The following is a 16208-nucleotide window of genomic DNA, read 5'->3' as shown; positions in this document are numbered from 1 at the left end:
TTATTACCCCCATTGGCAATAAAACATTGTTTCCTATGATGCAATCGAAGTTACGGTTTTTTAACTCTATTAATTTTACTGACATGGTTTCGCCAGCCCTGTTAAATTCAAGCGGAACATCTACGATCACTTCTTCAGTTACATTTTTACTTCCTGTTAGAGTATTTAATATTAAATTATATTTGATTTTACGTTTTGAAGCCGTTGCCACAAATATCCTGTAATCACCTAATGTTGTTGCAGCATCTTACTTTAATTCCATTGATAGTTAATGGAATTATTGGTAAGTAGGATTTTGGGGCGGTGAATGAACATTTTTACCATTATTTATATTTCCTATTTCCATCGGCTCATTATTATCGTTATACCTATTACCGTCATTATCAAAATTAAATCCTCTATTATTGGAATGATTATTATTATTATAATTATTATTGTTATGATTATTATGAGTATTTTGATAGGATTTCTTTTGTTTAAATTTTTTATTATTTTTAGCATGGTTTTTTATCCGAATGTCTTTAAGCAGATCATTTTCGGTAAGATAAGTTATCGCATCATTAATATCGTCGATATTATTTTGTATTAAAAGAGTTCTAATGTACAAAGGTAAGTAGTCTATATAAATTTTAAAAATATTCCTCTTATTTTCCAGAGGTGTAAATAATTCGTTATCTGGGCTTAATGTATATTTAGTATTTAATTTACACAAGATTTTTAATAATTGTTCGTGTAAGTCATAAATATTTTCGGAACTTACATTCATTGCATCATTTCGTAGCTTGAAAAAGGATTCCTTGATACCGAACTCTTCCTTCAGTTTCGTGATTATCTGATCCCATGTTGGTTGCATCAATGTTTCCACCGCCTGCAGTGCCTTTCCTTGCAATCTGTTAGCTAGGATGTTTGTAATTATCGGCCTATGTTCTTCTTGTATTAGTGAGAGTACTATGTTTACATCTCTTAGATAGTTTGATAACAGGTACTCTCCGGTACCATTAAACACTGGAATATTGCGCGCTTCTCTGAGCGCTTCGGGTAATGATAGTGCCATATTGTTGTTTTATTTAATTCTTCTTAAATGTTGTTTTACAGTTAGGCAATTATCTTTTTGGTTAGGTTTAGGTGGAGAGATTTTTTTATTATGTTTTTGATTTTTCAACTTTTATATTCAAGTAGGTCAATTATAATTTCTAGTTTTTAACTTTTATTTATCGTAGATTTTAAGTTTTAATTCTGTAGATTTTAGGCACAATTCTTTGTGGTATTAACTTTAGTTAATTTAGGCGTAAGTTTTAATTCTTCAACTTTATGTTTTAACACTTTAATTTGTAAGTTTTAAATTAACAAGTTTTTAACTATTTGTAAATTTTAGTTTGTTGAGTGAGTATATGTGGTTTTAACTTTAGTTAATTTGGGTGTATATACAAATTTGGTTAAACGTTTTGTTTTCTGATTCACAATTCTAGTTTTGTGTTTTATGTTGAACAATTTAACTTCTGTTTGTATGTATGTTATGCTGTAATTCACGTCACATCAATGTGTTTCTTATTTTTCACAATAAAATTTTTTTTTTTAAAAAAAATTTGTCACTTTTTTCGAGCAAATTGTTAAAAAAAAATTATCACTTTTTTCGAGCAAAGGAACGGAACGATAGTTTTCGTAAAGGATTCAGTTTTTTACCCTGAATCCTACCGACTGCGCCAGTTAAATAAAAAGACAAAAAATTTACTTTTTTATACGTTTTATTTTTTTTATTCAATGCGGTATTATACAACCGTATTGTTAGGAGTACATTAACAGACTGAATTCTTAAAATTAATACGCTCTTTATTTCCAAAGAATCGAATCTTAAGTTTTTTGTTTGACGTGGGAAAATCAGAATTTAATAATGCAGCTGAGTAAACAATCTCAGTTGCAATTTAATAAACAGTAGCCACTGATGGTGGCCGTTTGGTTTAATGTTTAGCCACTGATGGTGGTCTTTTCAAATAAACATAAACAATTCATAAGATGAACGGTTCAATCAAAGGATTGATATTAAGACATTGCAACAATGTAATCCAAAGTTAAGCTGTAAATACATTGTTGCAGTTTTCATTTCTAAAGTTGCATAGGTTTTATATTTAGCCACTGATGGTGGTCTTATCAAATAAACATAAACAATTAATAAAATGGACGGTTCAATCAAAGGATTGATATTAAGACATTGCAACAATGCAATCCAAAGTTATGCTGAAAATACATTGTTGCAGCTTTTGTTTCTACAGTTGCATAGGCAAATGTGCTGTGCTGGTTATATGGCTTTCACATATAACTTGCGGGCTCATATTGCAACAATGTAAGAATCAGGATGAAGTAAATAATATAGACATTTATGACACACGTACACTACCAATAGTTCTATTTTATATGCCTAATAAACAATATTAAATACAACAAAAATATATAAGTTAGACCTTTGAGTGTCAAGGTCTTATGAAGATCAACTTGATCTTTTACGCGACACTTTATCAAAAAGGACCGCGGACCCCTTTTTACCTTGTAAGTTCAGTTGTCGAAATTGAACTTATATTTGCGAAACTTATCAAAAGTTTCACAGCTGCCTTTTTACGGATTAAAAAACCGTTTTTTTTTTATTGAAACCGACTTTAAACTTAAAGCTATTTTACAATTATAAAGTGGGAATACAATTCTTAAATTTATTTGCTTATTTAACACATTGATTTTCCCTGAAATCATGCCACTCAGCATTAACAATGAGTTGTTGCTACCAAAAAGAAATTCTAGTTAATTTGATCTGCACGCGTCAAACGTTGCATGGGTTGACGAAGCCAACTACCGGAAAATGTATTTTTTTGAGTTTATTGAAATAATTGGACAGATGAAATGTCTGCAATGCAGTTTCATTGAGTTGGCAGTTTTTGCAACGGAAATGTATCAAAACAAGACTACTTGTATCTTAATTCTACAATCAAATTATAATTCTCTTACATTTAGTTTGCTTGCTGGCTGCATTTCATATTTCTTGCTCGCTCATGTGTTGGTGTCGCTGCTTGGCCGTCTGGTTAGTGTCAGCGATATTTGATCGTCGTTGATGATGGGAACGTAGTTGATGGCAATGGTTGGTTGTCCGTTGCATCAACTGCTGACTGAAGGCTCGTGGCCTGAGTCAACACTTAATACAGTGTAGTTAACTCCTCTCTTGCCAAAAAATCTGCGTCCCGCACATTGGGGTTGCGTATCCGAGAGTAAAGGGCTTTCCAGCTTAAGTAACCTAGGAACGATAAAAAATAACTGTTGTAGAATAGTGATATTTGGCGGTTAGTGATTCAATGTTTCTTATATTTTTGATACTAATCTCATTGGTAAGGCCCAGATCGATCTGTCCATTTTCCTCTAAGGACCTGCAGTGACATCTTGCTTCTGCTTAGATACGTGAAGTTTTGTATTTTAATCTCTTCATTTAATAATTTTACCACAACGGCGCTTGAGAGATGTTTGGTAAAATTTCCTTTTTCTAGGCTTCCATTGAAGTTAGTAATGAAAATTGTGTCTTCCATTACAAGCTCAACAATTTAATCCTTACAGAATCTATAGTGACATTTAGCTTCTCGTCCATGAAGTATACTCGGAACACATTCATCGTCTGACAGTTGCTTTAAGCTCCTTTCTTCGCATATTGTATTGTTGTCAATTGCCAAACAGGGTTGAATTTGGGCATGAAATTCTCTTTCGTTGACCAGGTAAGTTCGAATGATAAGTCCAAGGTTTTCATTTCTCGCACTGCCGGTTTGACAATAATTGTACATCCGGTAGTGTATAAATTAACTTTACCACTTATTTTTTATTAAAAAATTAATTTTATTCGGAGCGACTTCCATGTTTAGTTATTAAGCAGCAAAGTAGAACTAACTTAAAATTTATTATAATTTTATGAATTCTTAAAACTATGCACTTGTCAGTCACATCATCTGATCTTCTTCCCGGAATTGGTTACGGTATGGGAACGGAAGTTCCACGAGCTCAAATGTTGCAGACTTCAGCAGACGTCAACAACTTTATTAATTTTTAATTCTGGTTTACGTTGTTTGTTGTTGTTTTGCAACCATAAATGTGTCCGGAGTTACTTATACTTTCGGATTTCCATACTCGATTGCCTCTAATTCGTTTGAATATGGGAGTGTTGCAATTCCATCAACAATTGTGTGAACTTCCTCTCGGCCACTTTTAGCCATTTGACAGGCTCTAGTAATTTCGTTGACCTGGTCTTTTATAACCATGATTTGTCGTAAGGCACGATTGATAAATTTATCAACACTCGTGTCATTAACTTCGTTCCGAAATTGGCCAATTATTGCGTTTACTTGGGATATTCCATCTTGTGAGCTTTTAAAAAGACGTTAATTAATCAAGTATTGATGGTTATTATTCTCTGCTATCGTTTGTGTAGTTTTCAAAATATATTCCCAATCTGGAACGTCTGGATTGCCAGCTTTCCACTTCCATGCAGAGCCAATCCAATTTATGGACCGCGTTTCCCACTTGTGGGTGCCGGTAAGTGTGGCTATTTGGGAAGAAATTGTGTTAACATGAAAATCTATTACGAATTTTTCTTTGGGATCCAACCGGATTTTATCCAACATTGCTAGGGTTTGATTTAGTAGACGTTCATATTCCTCCAAATTAATGACATGAACAAGATTGAATCTTCCATCGATTAGCCATCCTTTGCCGTTTTTGAACGTAACCAATGGGGTATTGTATTCAGCCAGATGAGACTGAAACGGGAAAGGTTTTTTGTTTCTAATTCACTCTTCCTCAAAATTGTAGATTACATGAATGACTTTTTATTTCATTTACATTTTGTTTAATTTTAATATTTGATTTTATTTAGGATTTGATTTTACGTTACTTTCATTCGTTTTTGTGGAGTTCTATTTGATTTTTTTATTTGTATTTTTATAATTTCGTATTTGAATTTTACATATATTTTTTTTATTATTTTTCATAATTATTGGTGTTTTTGTTCATACTTTTTACCTCATGGTGCCCATGGGGAATTGAACCCCTCCGTAAATATATGGTTTCCACTAGTTTATAGGCCAATATGAGAATATTTTGTAGACTGTAGGCTTCGTTTTTCTCCCTTTTAGTCTCACTAATGAGACCTACTCATGCCACGAACACCTAGCTCGACCAATGTCTTGATGACTTTTAAGCCGTTGTCTCAAAAAATTGCATTGTTAACGGAGTTATTTAGAATGTGAGGTATTATGACTCATTGTTAATTTTTAATGTGAGTTTTGTGGACTTTCTTTCCGGTGCCTATTTACACAGTGACCCTATTGTTTTTATTTATAACTGCTTTTCCGTAGAGGGGACGATGCTTAGCTTTGATTTGCATATTTTTAATATAAACCACATCGCCCATCTTGTAATCTTTAGACTTCGCTTTATGCTTATGTTTAATTTCTTGTTTCACGCGTTTGTTTTATTGTTTCCTAAAATTAGGCGCAGTGAAAGTTTATTTTCGCAGACCGGTTAAAAAATATACCAACTGGTTTTTGATTTATGACAGAATGCACTAAATTATTATATCGGTCTGCTGAGAACATATTTTTTCCACCTATAAATTTCGTTCCACTTGACCGTTTACTTCACTGCGACGACCTACCGGAGTCAAATAAACTTGTACACCTAATTGTGTTGAAGGTTCCAGGATTCGTAGTTACCCTCCGACAACGTTCAATGTTGAACATCGATGACATTTTGCTTTCTGTTTTATGGACACACGACAAATTTATTCAACTGACACACAGTTAAAGCTCACAAAACGTTTTTTCAAACTGCAATATTCTTAATGGCACATTCAATCCACAGATAGATATTTGTCCATAAACTTTGATTTCCCAACGTTTATACAAAGAGTTGTCCAGGTCACATTCATCAATTAATTTTTCCACAATTTTTACTTTTTTCCAATTCGTTGTCCTTTGATCAATCCGGTCACCAATTATCACTTTATATTTTTTCAATTCAATATTCGTTTAGAGTTTTCCTGTTGAGTAGCCTGGGCCCATAACCTATTGAAAGTATTTTTGGTTTTACCCAGTATAACCACCAGAAATAAAACACTTTAGATTTTTCGAGCGAATGTTAACAGCAACATTGACTTTATTAAACTGGCAACTTCTCTCTTGTTGCAGGTGCTTATATTATAAACAAACTCAATTTAGAATATTCTATCGATAACTTCTACTACTAATTGTTACGTAATCGATACTTAGATAACTAGTTGATTATCGATCTTAAACTATCGCTGTAGTTGCTCATGAGTTATACAGATGGCGCTTAATATATGTGTTGCTCATTGTGCATTTCATTCAGAATCTCCAACAAATTGTCTAATTACATTCATTACTATTGGACTAATGAAACCACGTTCGTTGTCGGTTTAGTAGAATTCGTGGGGTAGAAAAATAATTAAGAGCTTCTAAAATCTTGTCTCTTATTTCTAGAGCTGAACGATTTTAAGGAAAGTAATTTCCCAAATTTTGAACATTTATCTAAAATGCTAATAAAATATTTATTTTGAAGATAAATAATAGTAGGATTATTATACTGAACCAATCTTTTGACGTCAATCTTCCTTCGGAGATCCATAAATTAGGTGCTATCATTGTTGAGTTTATGAAAATATCACCGTTCTGTATGTCTACAGGATGTTTAACTATTATTTATAGAGAGAGCGGGTATTATTCGCTTTTCTGAAGTAAAGTTTGGTTTTCTTTTGAGTTGTATGGTTGAGAAGGGTGTTGAAAGATATAAGGTTGATAAGTCAAATTTAGTTTTTAGTTGTCTTAAAATGTCTATACCGAGTAGCCCATCAAAACACCAAAAATGTTAGATTTCCACTTTGTTTAAATTCTTTGAATATCGGAAATATTGCCTTCTTCGTTATTTGGTACTGATTTAGAACAGTAGTTATTGTGATTGGTTTACAATCAATTAATATTGTTGGTCGGGTATACTCTGGATTTATGAATGATGTAGGCGTCCTGTGTCAATTAAGAATTTAAGAGGTTTACCAAACGGTGAAGCAATATTAATGTAGGGTAATGTATTACCATTTTTATTAATTTCTACGTAACCTGTGGATTTTGGCGGGCTAGTATAAGAACATTTCCGGAGTCATCAATGTTATCTACTTTTTTAATAATTTTCGTACATTCCTGAATTGTGCTCATCCTTGTAATTAACGTTATACTTCTCCCTCCCGTGTTGTTGGGAACGGAATGTTTTATTTGTGTTACGACCCCCTGCAGTTTTAAAATTACTGTGCCCTGAGTCAACGTCCATGGGTTCTGGTTTCCCAGAGTATTTGAATTTACTCATCCTAGAGTTTGAATCCTTGTTAAGGGCATTAAAATTCTTATTTTGATTGAAATTATTATTCCATTTCATAGTTTGGAATCCTGTTCCTGGTTGTCTATATTGGGTATTGTAATTTGGTTGGTATGGTGGTCCACGATAGTTAGATTTCCTAAAGCTTGGCCCAACATTTTTCTTCTTTTGATAAAATATGTTTTGTTCTTTTAGACAGAGTGACAAAGCTGAGGGTTGTAACGACACCTATTGGCTCCGTTAGCTGAGGCTAGCTCGCGGTGGCCAGAGTTCGTCACAGAAATTTATTTCTGTCAGTGACAGGAGTAAGGAAAGATACAATGGTATTTGTAAAGAAGGGTTATCCCGCTTTATTTAGAGGATTTTATTACGTCGCGTTAGTTTCCAAGACCTGGGTCGGTCCTCGTGTTAACCAATTATATCCTCCGTCACGGCGGCGTTAGCGTGGTAGCTCCAGATGTCCGTCCGTCGGTAGACCTGCACAGAATCAGGACGGACTTGTATACCAGTGGCGTTGGACAACTCACTGGACAATCCTCTTCTGGTGGCGTGTGACAACTCACTTCTTGCTCGCGGCTCTGTGACGTCACGATGATTTCCTGGTGGCGTGTAACAACTCACCAGGCTTCCTGCTCCGTGGCGTTACAATGATTTCCTGGTGGCGTGTAACAACTCTCCAGGCTTCTTGCTCAGAATCGGGACGGGTATGGGTTTCATTGGGTGGGCATGCACAAAGGTTCACCGTGCATACATCGTGTTGTTGGTTGTTTACACCCAAGTGGAGTCGGAATGCATCATCCGCAGGTGCATTGTTGCTACTTGTTTGCGCGCATAAACCGAGTTGTTTACTTGCAAGTGCATTCGTTTGCAATGCAGTCGCCACTAGAAACCCTATAGACGTGTGTTTTGTTGCTACATGTTTACAACGATCAACTCATTCGAATATAGTTGGACGTTGCTTAAAAAAAAAAATAAAAACTACGCAACGGTAAGTTGTTTTGATCCTTAGAGGACGAAAACAACATCGAGGGCCATTGGAACAATTTACATAAACATGGCATTTCGGTAATTCAATACATATATGTTCACTTATATTTTGAAATATTCATTAGGAATTCAATGCTTAAACCTATAATAATATCAATAAAGTACCACCCCGTAGTACCAGTTTGTGTAGGCGGAAACGAGCCAGCGACTTCCGGCGGCACACTTCTCCCCCTCTTCGGTTACAATGAGATCAGAGGCTCTTGATAAAAACTTTTCTCTGGCGGTTAATTATTACACGACCTGCTTGTACTGCTTACAGGGAACTTGCAGCTCAAGCCCCATCCGGATATGCCGTTGAATCCCCGCCTGTACTTCTCTGGGAAATTCCTCCCGGCTGGCAAATTGACACCACGACTCCCTGGCATCCGGCACCACCACCACGCTGCGTAATCTCACTAGGCTCTCCGGTTCACTCTGGGTGCTGACAGGACTGGGATTCGGCCACAGACCGCTTACTTCAGAATCCGACAAATCGCCGTACCTGGGGCACATGTTTATTCAGAACGTGTCCAGGTTTACCTCTCTTCCCTCGGTCTCATCGGCATCATTACCAGAAATCAACGGCCTCGCAGCATTCTCATCGGAATCCGTATCCGTCCAACTCTGGACGTGCCCACGTTGTCCGCAGGTTCCCCGATCACACGGTCCTCCTCGTCCGAGACCGTCACTACACTATAAACATCACCCAACTCCTCGAACTCGGACATCTCGCCAGTTGAAGTGGTTGCTTCGGCCGCTGCTAACTCAAACATGGAATCCTCATCTAGGATGATGATTGACGATCCAGGCGATAGTTGGGTTGGGACTGGGACCCAACTTGAACGTGGGGGGTAACCGGTTCCTCGTCTGAAATCTCAATTATTTCGGCTGTGCGGACTTGGGATTGTTGCCGGAAGGGGTGGACAATTGTCACGGGTCGTTTCACCGGTTCTACTGTTGTTCTTGATGCTTCCGGAGTCCCACCGCCAACTCGCTTGATGGGCCCGGCCTCCTGACTGTCTTGCCACCATTGCTTGTAGTACGCCTTCGGTTTCATGATGGGCCTCTGGTGTTCCATGTCGCGGGTGGGAATTGTGGTCACTGTGGAAGAAAGAATAGACAACTTATTATTAGACTGTCCATGTACCGGGGCGTCGGTGTGTGCTGTAGGGGTACTGTCTGTGGTAGTGAAGCGTTTGAGTTCGCTGATATGGGCCGATCGGACGTCTTTCCGATGCATACCACGAACGCTTAGGATTACCGGTGATGAATAACTCGACACTTCGTAGGGACCATCATATTTTGGGGCCAACTTTGCAGCAAAGTTCTCTATGGCAATTGACAGGGGATGCTGCCGAACCCACACCCAGTCCCCTACTGCTGGTTTCCACTGACGACGACGTAGATTGTAGTACCGTCTTTGATCCTCTCCGGCCTGACCAATTTGGTGACGCACCATTTTGAATACGTCCTGAAGTTCCTCGGCCTTATCCTTAGGAGCTTTGCTCGGGGTTCCAGTGCCTGTCATTACCTCGTCGTAGAGATTACTGGGTAGTCGAGGCTCACGACATTGCACTAGGTACGCAGGGCTATACCCGGTAGTATCCGATACACTGGTATTGATTGCGAGGTTCATTTCTGGCAAGAATTCATCCCATTTATGGTGCTGGTTCTGACAGAGCTGTGCCATCATTGTTTTGAGGGTCCTGTTTGCCCTCTCCGTTGAGTTCTCCTGCGGAATGTATGGTGCAGTGAACTCCAATTTCGCATAGATATTTCTTTAATTCCTGGCTGCTAAACTGGCTGCCATTGTCCGTCAGAAATACTTTCGGCGTCCCGAACCTGGCCAGAATACGCTCCCCGAACGCCTTGACCACGGCGCACGAAGTTGCCTTACGAAGTGCGACAAGCTCCACCCACTTGGTAAAGCGATCGATGAACACCAGCAGCATGGTGTTGCCACCAAGGAAACAAATTTATTATTTCTTTCTCCAGTTTATAGCTTGTTTGTAGGGTCATTTCCATGTTTTTTACATTAAAATATTGAACTATTATATCCATTATAATAGATCGTTCTTTTTCTAATATTTTTTGTGTCCTTTGATAATTTTCTATAATTGTGGTACCGCCTGCATGTTTCTTTAATACCCAGCAAAATAAATTGGAAGTAGTGCAATGTGGACTAGTTCTGTCACGGCATGTTTTGATGCAGTTCAACCGGAGTCGTGAAAAAGGCACTCCAGTCCTCACATTTTAACCGCATTTGGATGCAATCCAAAGAATCACATCCACTTGTCACATTTTAACAACATCCGGATGCAGTTCAGCGGAGTCGTGAAAAAGGCACTCCAATTCCCCACAATTTAACAGCATCCGGATGCAGTCCAAACGGAGTCGTGAAAAAGGCACTCCAATTCCCCACAATTTAACAGCATCCGGATGCAGTCCAAACGGAGTCGTGAAAAAGGCTACATTTTATTAGCAGTTTTATAATATAATTTTAATAGATTTTCCAAAAAGAGATAAGCGTGTTAACATTTCCAAACATTTGTTAATGCAAAATAAAAAATATTTAATTTGTGAACATTTTCCGGTAACTCACGAGGAGAAAATATCCGAATGGAGTGCTGTTGGAGTACATGTCGAAATCATAACTGGTGATGGGAAGACAATCCATTTAGCAGATGAAGCAAAAACAGTTTAGCTTGGATTAACTGGAGAGAAGAGGAAACGCGCATGTTTGCGATTGAATTCAATGGAGAATTTTCATAATTTGTGTTAATGTAATAAAGTTCTTAATATTTTTGTTTTACACAAATAATGCATTTTATTTTTTCTGGCATAATGGTAAAAAAGTGTTAATGTAATAAAGTGACGAAATAATGCATTTTATTTTTTCTGGCATATTTTGTAATGGCTTGCACAATTTCCGCAGAATGCCTGTATCAAAACATGTGCTTTGGACTGCCTCCTATTCTACCCCAAAGGGTTAGTTAAAATGCAATGCCAAAGGGTCGGTTAAAATGCAGTGCCAAAGGGTCAGTTAAAATGCAGTGCCAAAGGGTCAGTTAAAATGCAGTGCAATGGAGTGCCTCTTTCCGTAGTCACTCTCTTGTAAAAATCATGAGTGAAAATGCATAATTTGATGCACTTCCAGATCACTTGTACATATCATTTAACTGCCTCTTTGGAGGCAAACTTTTTGCTGGGTAGCTCGAGTACATTGGCTTTCAGATATTCTGGACTATCTGATGATTCTTTTTTTTTTTTTAAATTGAACTCTGTGAACTCGGTGAAAACGATAGAGATTTGAATAGAGGCATTGGAGATTTCTTTATATTGCTGCCACTTTTTGAAAATATTCACGATGTTCTTTCCTCCATTCATGAATTGCTTAATTCTATAATTGGACGAAGGCCTCCACGCATTGTTGAATTCTTCTGGCGTCAAATTGTCGTACTTAATGCTATTAATATATGCCAGCACGGTGTCGTCTGCAAATATAAATAGAATGGTATTAGAATTACGAAATATTTACTATTTTCTTAAATCTACCTTTATCTTCAGCCGTTGAAGTTACAGCTTCTTGTACTTTTACAGATGAGCAGCTTTCATTTAATTTATATAATTGTTTTTTATTATGGAATTTGATATATATTTTTCCACGTCTATCGGTGCGATAATATTCACTTTTTTTTCTGTAGGAAACAAGTTTACTATTTCTTTCTCCAGTTTATAGCTTGTTTGTAGGGTCATTTACATGTCTTTTTACATTAAAATATTGAACTATTATGTCAATTATAATAGATCGTTCTTTTTCTGATATTTTTTTTTGTGTCCTTTGATAATTTTCTATAATTTTGGTACCGCCTGCATGGTTCTGTAATATCCCTAGTACATTGGCTTGCATATTTTCTGAACTATCTGACAATTTTTTTTTTTTTTTTTTTTTTTGTAGAAATTGAATTCTTGGTTCTCTGTGAAAACGATAGAGATTTGAATGGAAGCATTGGAGATTCAAAATCTCCTCTCCACTACTTTTACGGATGAGCAGCTTTCATTTAATTTATATAATTGTATTTTTTTATTATGGAATTTGGTATATATTTTTCCACTTCTATCGGTGCGATAATATTCACTTTTTTCTCTAGGGAACAAGTTTATTATTTCTTTCTCCAGTTTATAGCTTTTTTCTAGGGTCATTTCCAATTTTTTACATTAAAATATTGAACTATTATATCAATTATAATAGATCGTTCTTTTTCTGATATTTTTTGTGTCCTTTGATAATTTTCTATAATTTTGGTACCACCTGCATGGTTCTTTAATATCTCGAGTACATTGGCTTACAGATTTTCTGGACTATCTGATGATTTTTTTGTAGACATTGAACTCTGTGAAAACGATAGAGCTTTGAATGGAGGCATTGGAGATTCGACATCACCTATCCACTACTTTCACGGATGAGCAGCTTTCATTTAATTTATATAATTGTTTTTATTATAGAATTTGATATACATTTTTCCCTGTCTATCGGTGCGATAATATTCAATTTTTTCTGTAGGAAACAAGTTTATTATTTCTTTCTCCAGTTTATAGCTTGTTTGTAGGGCCATTTCCATGTGTTTTTACATTAAAATATTGAACTATTATATCAATTATAATAGATCGTTCTTTTTCTGATATTTTTTGTGTCCTTTGATAATTTTCTATAATTTTGGTACCACCTGCATGGTTCTTTAATATCTGTAGTATATTGACTTCCAGATTTTCTGGACTGTCTGATGATTTTTTATTGTAGAAATTAAACTCTGTGAACTCGGGGAAAACGATAGAGATTTGAATGGAGGCATTGGAGATTCAATATCATCTCTCCACTACTTTTACGGATGAGCAGCTTTCATTTAATTTATATAATTGTTTTTTATTATGGAATTTGATATACATTTTTCCCTGTCTATCGGTGCGATAATATTCACTTTTTTCTCTAGTGAACAAGTTTATTATTTCTTTCTCCAGTTTATAGCTTGTTTGTAGGGTCATTTCCATGTGTTTTTACATTAAAATATTGAACTATTATATCAATTATAATAGATCGTTCTTTCTCTGATATTTTTTGTGTCCTTTGATAATTTTCTATAATTTTGTAACCGCCTATATGGTTCTTTTCATATCTCGAGTGCATTGGCTTACAGATTTTCTGGACTATCTGATGATTTTTGTAGAAAGTGAACTCTGTGAACTCTGTGAAAACGATTGAGAGTTGAATAGAGGCATTGGAGATTCCTTTATATTGCGGCCACTTTTTGAAAATATCCACGATGTTAGAGGAAGCCCTCCACGCATTGTTGAATTCTTCTGGCGTCAAATTGTCGTACTTAATGCTATTAATATATCCCAGCACGGTGTCGTCTGCAAATAAAATATAATGGTATTAGAATTACGAAATATTGACTATTTTCTTAAATGTACCTTTATCTTCGGCCGTTGAACTTACAGCTTCTTGTACTTTTACGGATGAGCAGCTTTCATTTAATTTATATAATTGTTTTTTATTATGGAATTTGATATATATTTTTCCACGTCTATCGGTGCGATAATATTCACTTTTTTCTCTGGGGAACAAGTTTATTATTTCTTTCTCCAGTTTATAGCATGTTTGTAGGGTTATTTCCATGTTTTTTACATTAAAATATTGGACTATTATATCAATTATAATAGATCGTTCTTTTTCTGATATTTTTTGTGTCCTTTGATAATTTTCTATAATTTTGGTACCGCCTGCATGGTTCTGTAATATCTCTAGTACATTGGCTTGCATATTTTCTGAACTATCTGACGATTTTTTTTGTAGAAATTGAACTCTTGGATCTCTGTGAAAAAGATAGAGATTTGAATGGAAGCATTGGAGATTCAAAATCTCCTCTCCACTACTTTTACGGAAGAGCAGCTTTCATTTAATTTATATAATTGTTTTTTATTATGGAATTTGATATATATTTTTCCACGCCTATCGGTGCGATAATATTCACTTTTTTCTGTAGGAAACTAGTTTATTTCTTTCTCCAGTTTATAGCTTGTTTGTAGAGCCATTTCCATGTTTTTTACATTAAAATATTGAACTATTATATCAATTATAATAGATCGTTCTTTTTCTGATATTTTTTGTGTCTTTTGATAATATTCTATAATTGTGGTACAGCCTGGCAAGAATACAGCCTTCTTTTCATATCTCGAGTACATTGGCTTTCAGATTTTCTGGACTATCTGATAATTTTTTTTTTTTTTGTAGAAATTTAACTCTGTGAAAACGATAGAGATTTGAAGATTAAAATATTTTCGCAAAATTTTAATAAACGTAAAATTCATTACAATTTTTAAATTTAAGTTATTATTTTACAAAATTAAATCAAATTTCGGTCACCTGTATAATTGTGCCATGTTCTTGACTATGGTTGGTCAACAGTTAGAAAAATAAGAAATCAAAAATCCCTGCCTGTGGCAGAAAAATATGCAATGCAAAAACAACACCATGTTCAGGATACACACGCATTCAGACTCTTCACTTTTGTACTTATCTATACTATCCTGGTCGGCTACTTGTTGTGTTATACCCCAGGTTGTTGTTGTTGTTGTAGGCAAAAATTGTTGATAACTGTTGTTCTTGACCTAAAAGCAGGCTAAAGTTGATTTGGTATTGCTCCGCAGGAATGATGAAGACTGACAATGATTCTAGCTTCCGAACTGCACAAAGATTCAATAGGCAAAGCTAAGGTGTCACACAAAAACTCGGATCTTGATTCAAAGCAAAACGGCAAGAGGATGTAGGCTCCCCGTTATGGTTTCCGGAAATATTCACAAAAGTCCATTTGGCGGCACTTGTGGTCGAAAAATATTCATTCTCTTTTTAATGAACACTGGTGGTGGTCGATGTCTCGTGGATATTAGCCAAAACTCCATAAAATTAATCCACACTTATTCTTGATGCGCATATTTTCACAAAATGCACTTTTAGAAAATTCACGATCACAAAAAGTTGAAAATGTGGGTTACTGCTGACGGTTATTTGTGGTTGTAGTGGTAGGTGGGACCATGCATTTTTGGCAATTTCGTTGCAACGCCAAAAAATATTCTTTGGAATGTTGTTGGCGTTTTTTATTGTTGGACTGCAGAATTTTACATCTTTGTGTTTATTTCAGCTTAAGTCCATATTTTGTTGTAATTCAATTGTTTGAATAACAACAAAATATTTTAAAGTGGATATGAAATTGATTAGTTACGGGCGAAGGGTAGGGAATACTATAGTTTCAGTTGTCACCAAACAACTTCATCAGTTCCCTTTTTCGCCGACTCTGTATCGATAAACAGGTCAATAACAGGTCCCTACCCTTCGCCCGCAACTAATCAATTTCATATCCACTTTAAAATATTTTGTTGTTATTCAAATTCTTTGGAATGTTTATTGCATATTATAAATATGCAGCAATAAATTCCAATAAGAAAACGGTCGTAAAATTGCAGGAAATTTGCATTAAAATGCAAAAGAAATAATTCCACTCACACACAGCACAAGTTGTTGGTTCTTGTTGTGTATCTTCATTTTTCTTTTGATGGACACAACTTGTTGGTTCTTGTTGTGTCTCTTCACTTTTCTTCTGATGGACGTCTTTACTCTACTACCGGCTTCTTGTAAATGAACGAGATTAAATTCGGAGTAGTTGTCCATCATGTAATTGCCAGATGCAATGTTGCCACATCGATAAAAAAATACTCGA

At 35.7% G+C, this 16208-nt stretch overlaps 1 protein-coding gene across 2 annotated transcripts in view; it reads left to right on the top strand.

Moving 5' to 3' along the window:
* Positions 1 to 16208, top strand: part of disp (RND transporter family member dispatched) — a 258859-nt gene that overhangs the window by 170869 nt on the left and 71782 nt on the right. The gene's annotated exons all lie outside the window — the stretch shown is intronic.

Source organism: Musca autumnalis, unplaced genomic scaffold, assembly GCF_047663935.1.
Source record: "Musca autumnalis isolate F117 unplaced genomic scaffold, ASM4766393v1 scaffold_1, whole genome shotgun sequence".
In the NCBI taxonomy this organism is placed as follows: domain Eukaryota; kingdom Metazoa; phylum Arthropoda; class Insecta; order Diptera; family Muscidae; genus Musca; species Musca autumnalis.
The sequence above is the reverse complement of the archived record's forward strand: the minus strand, read 5'-3'. Positions and strand labels throughout refer to the sequence as shown.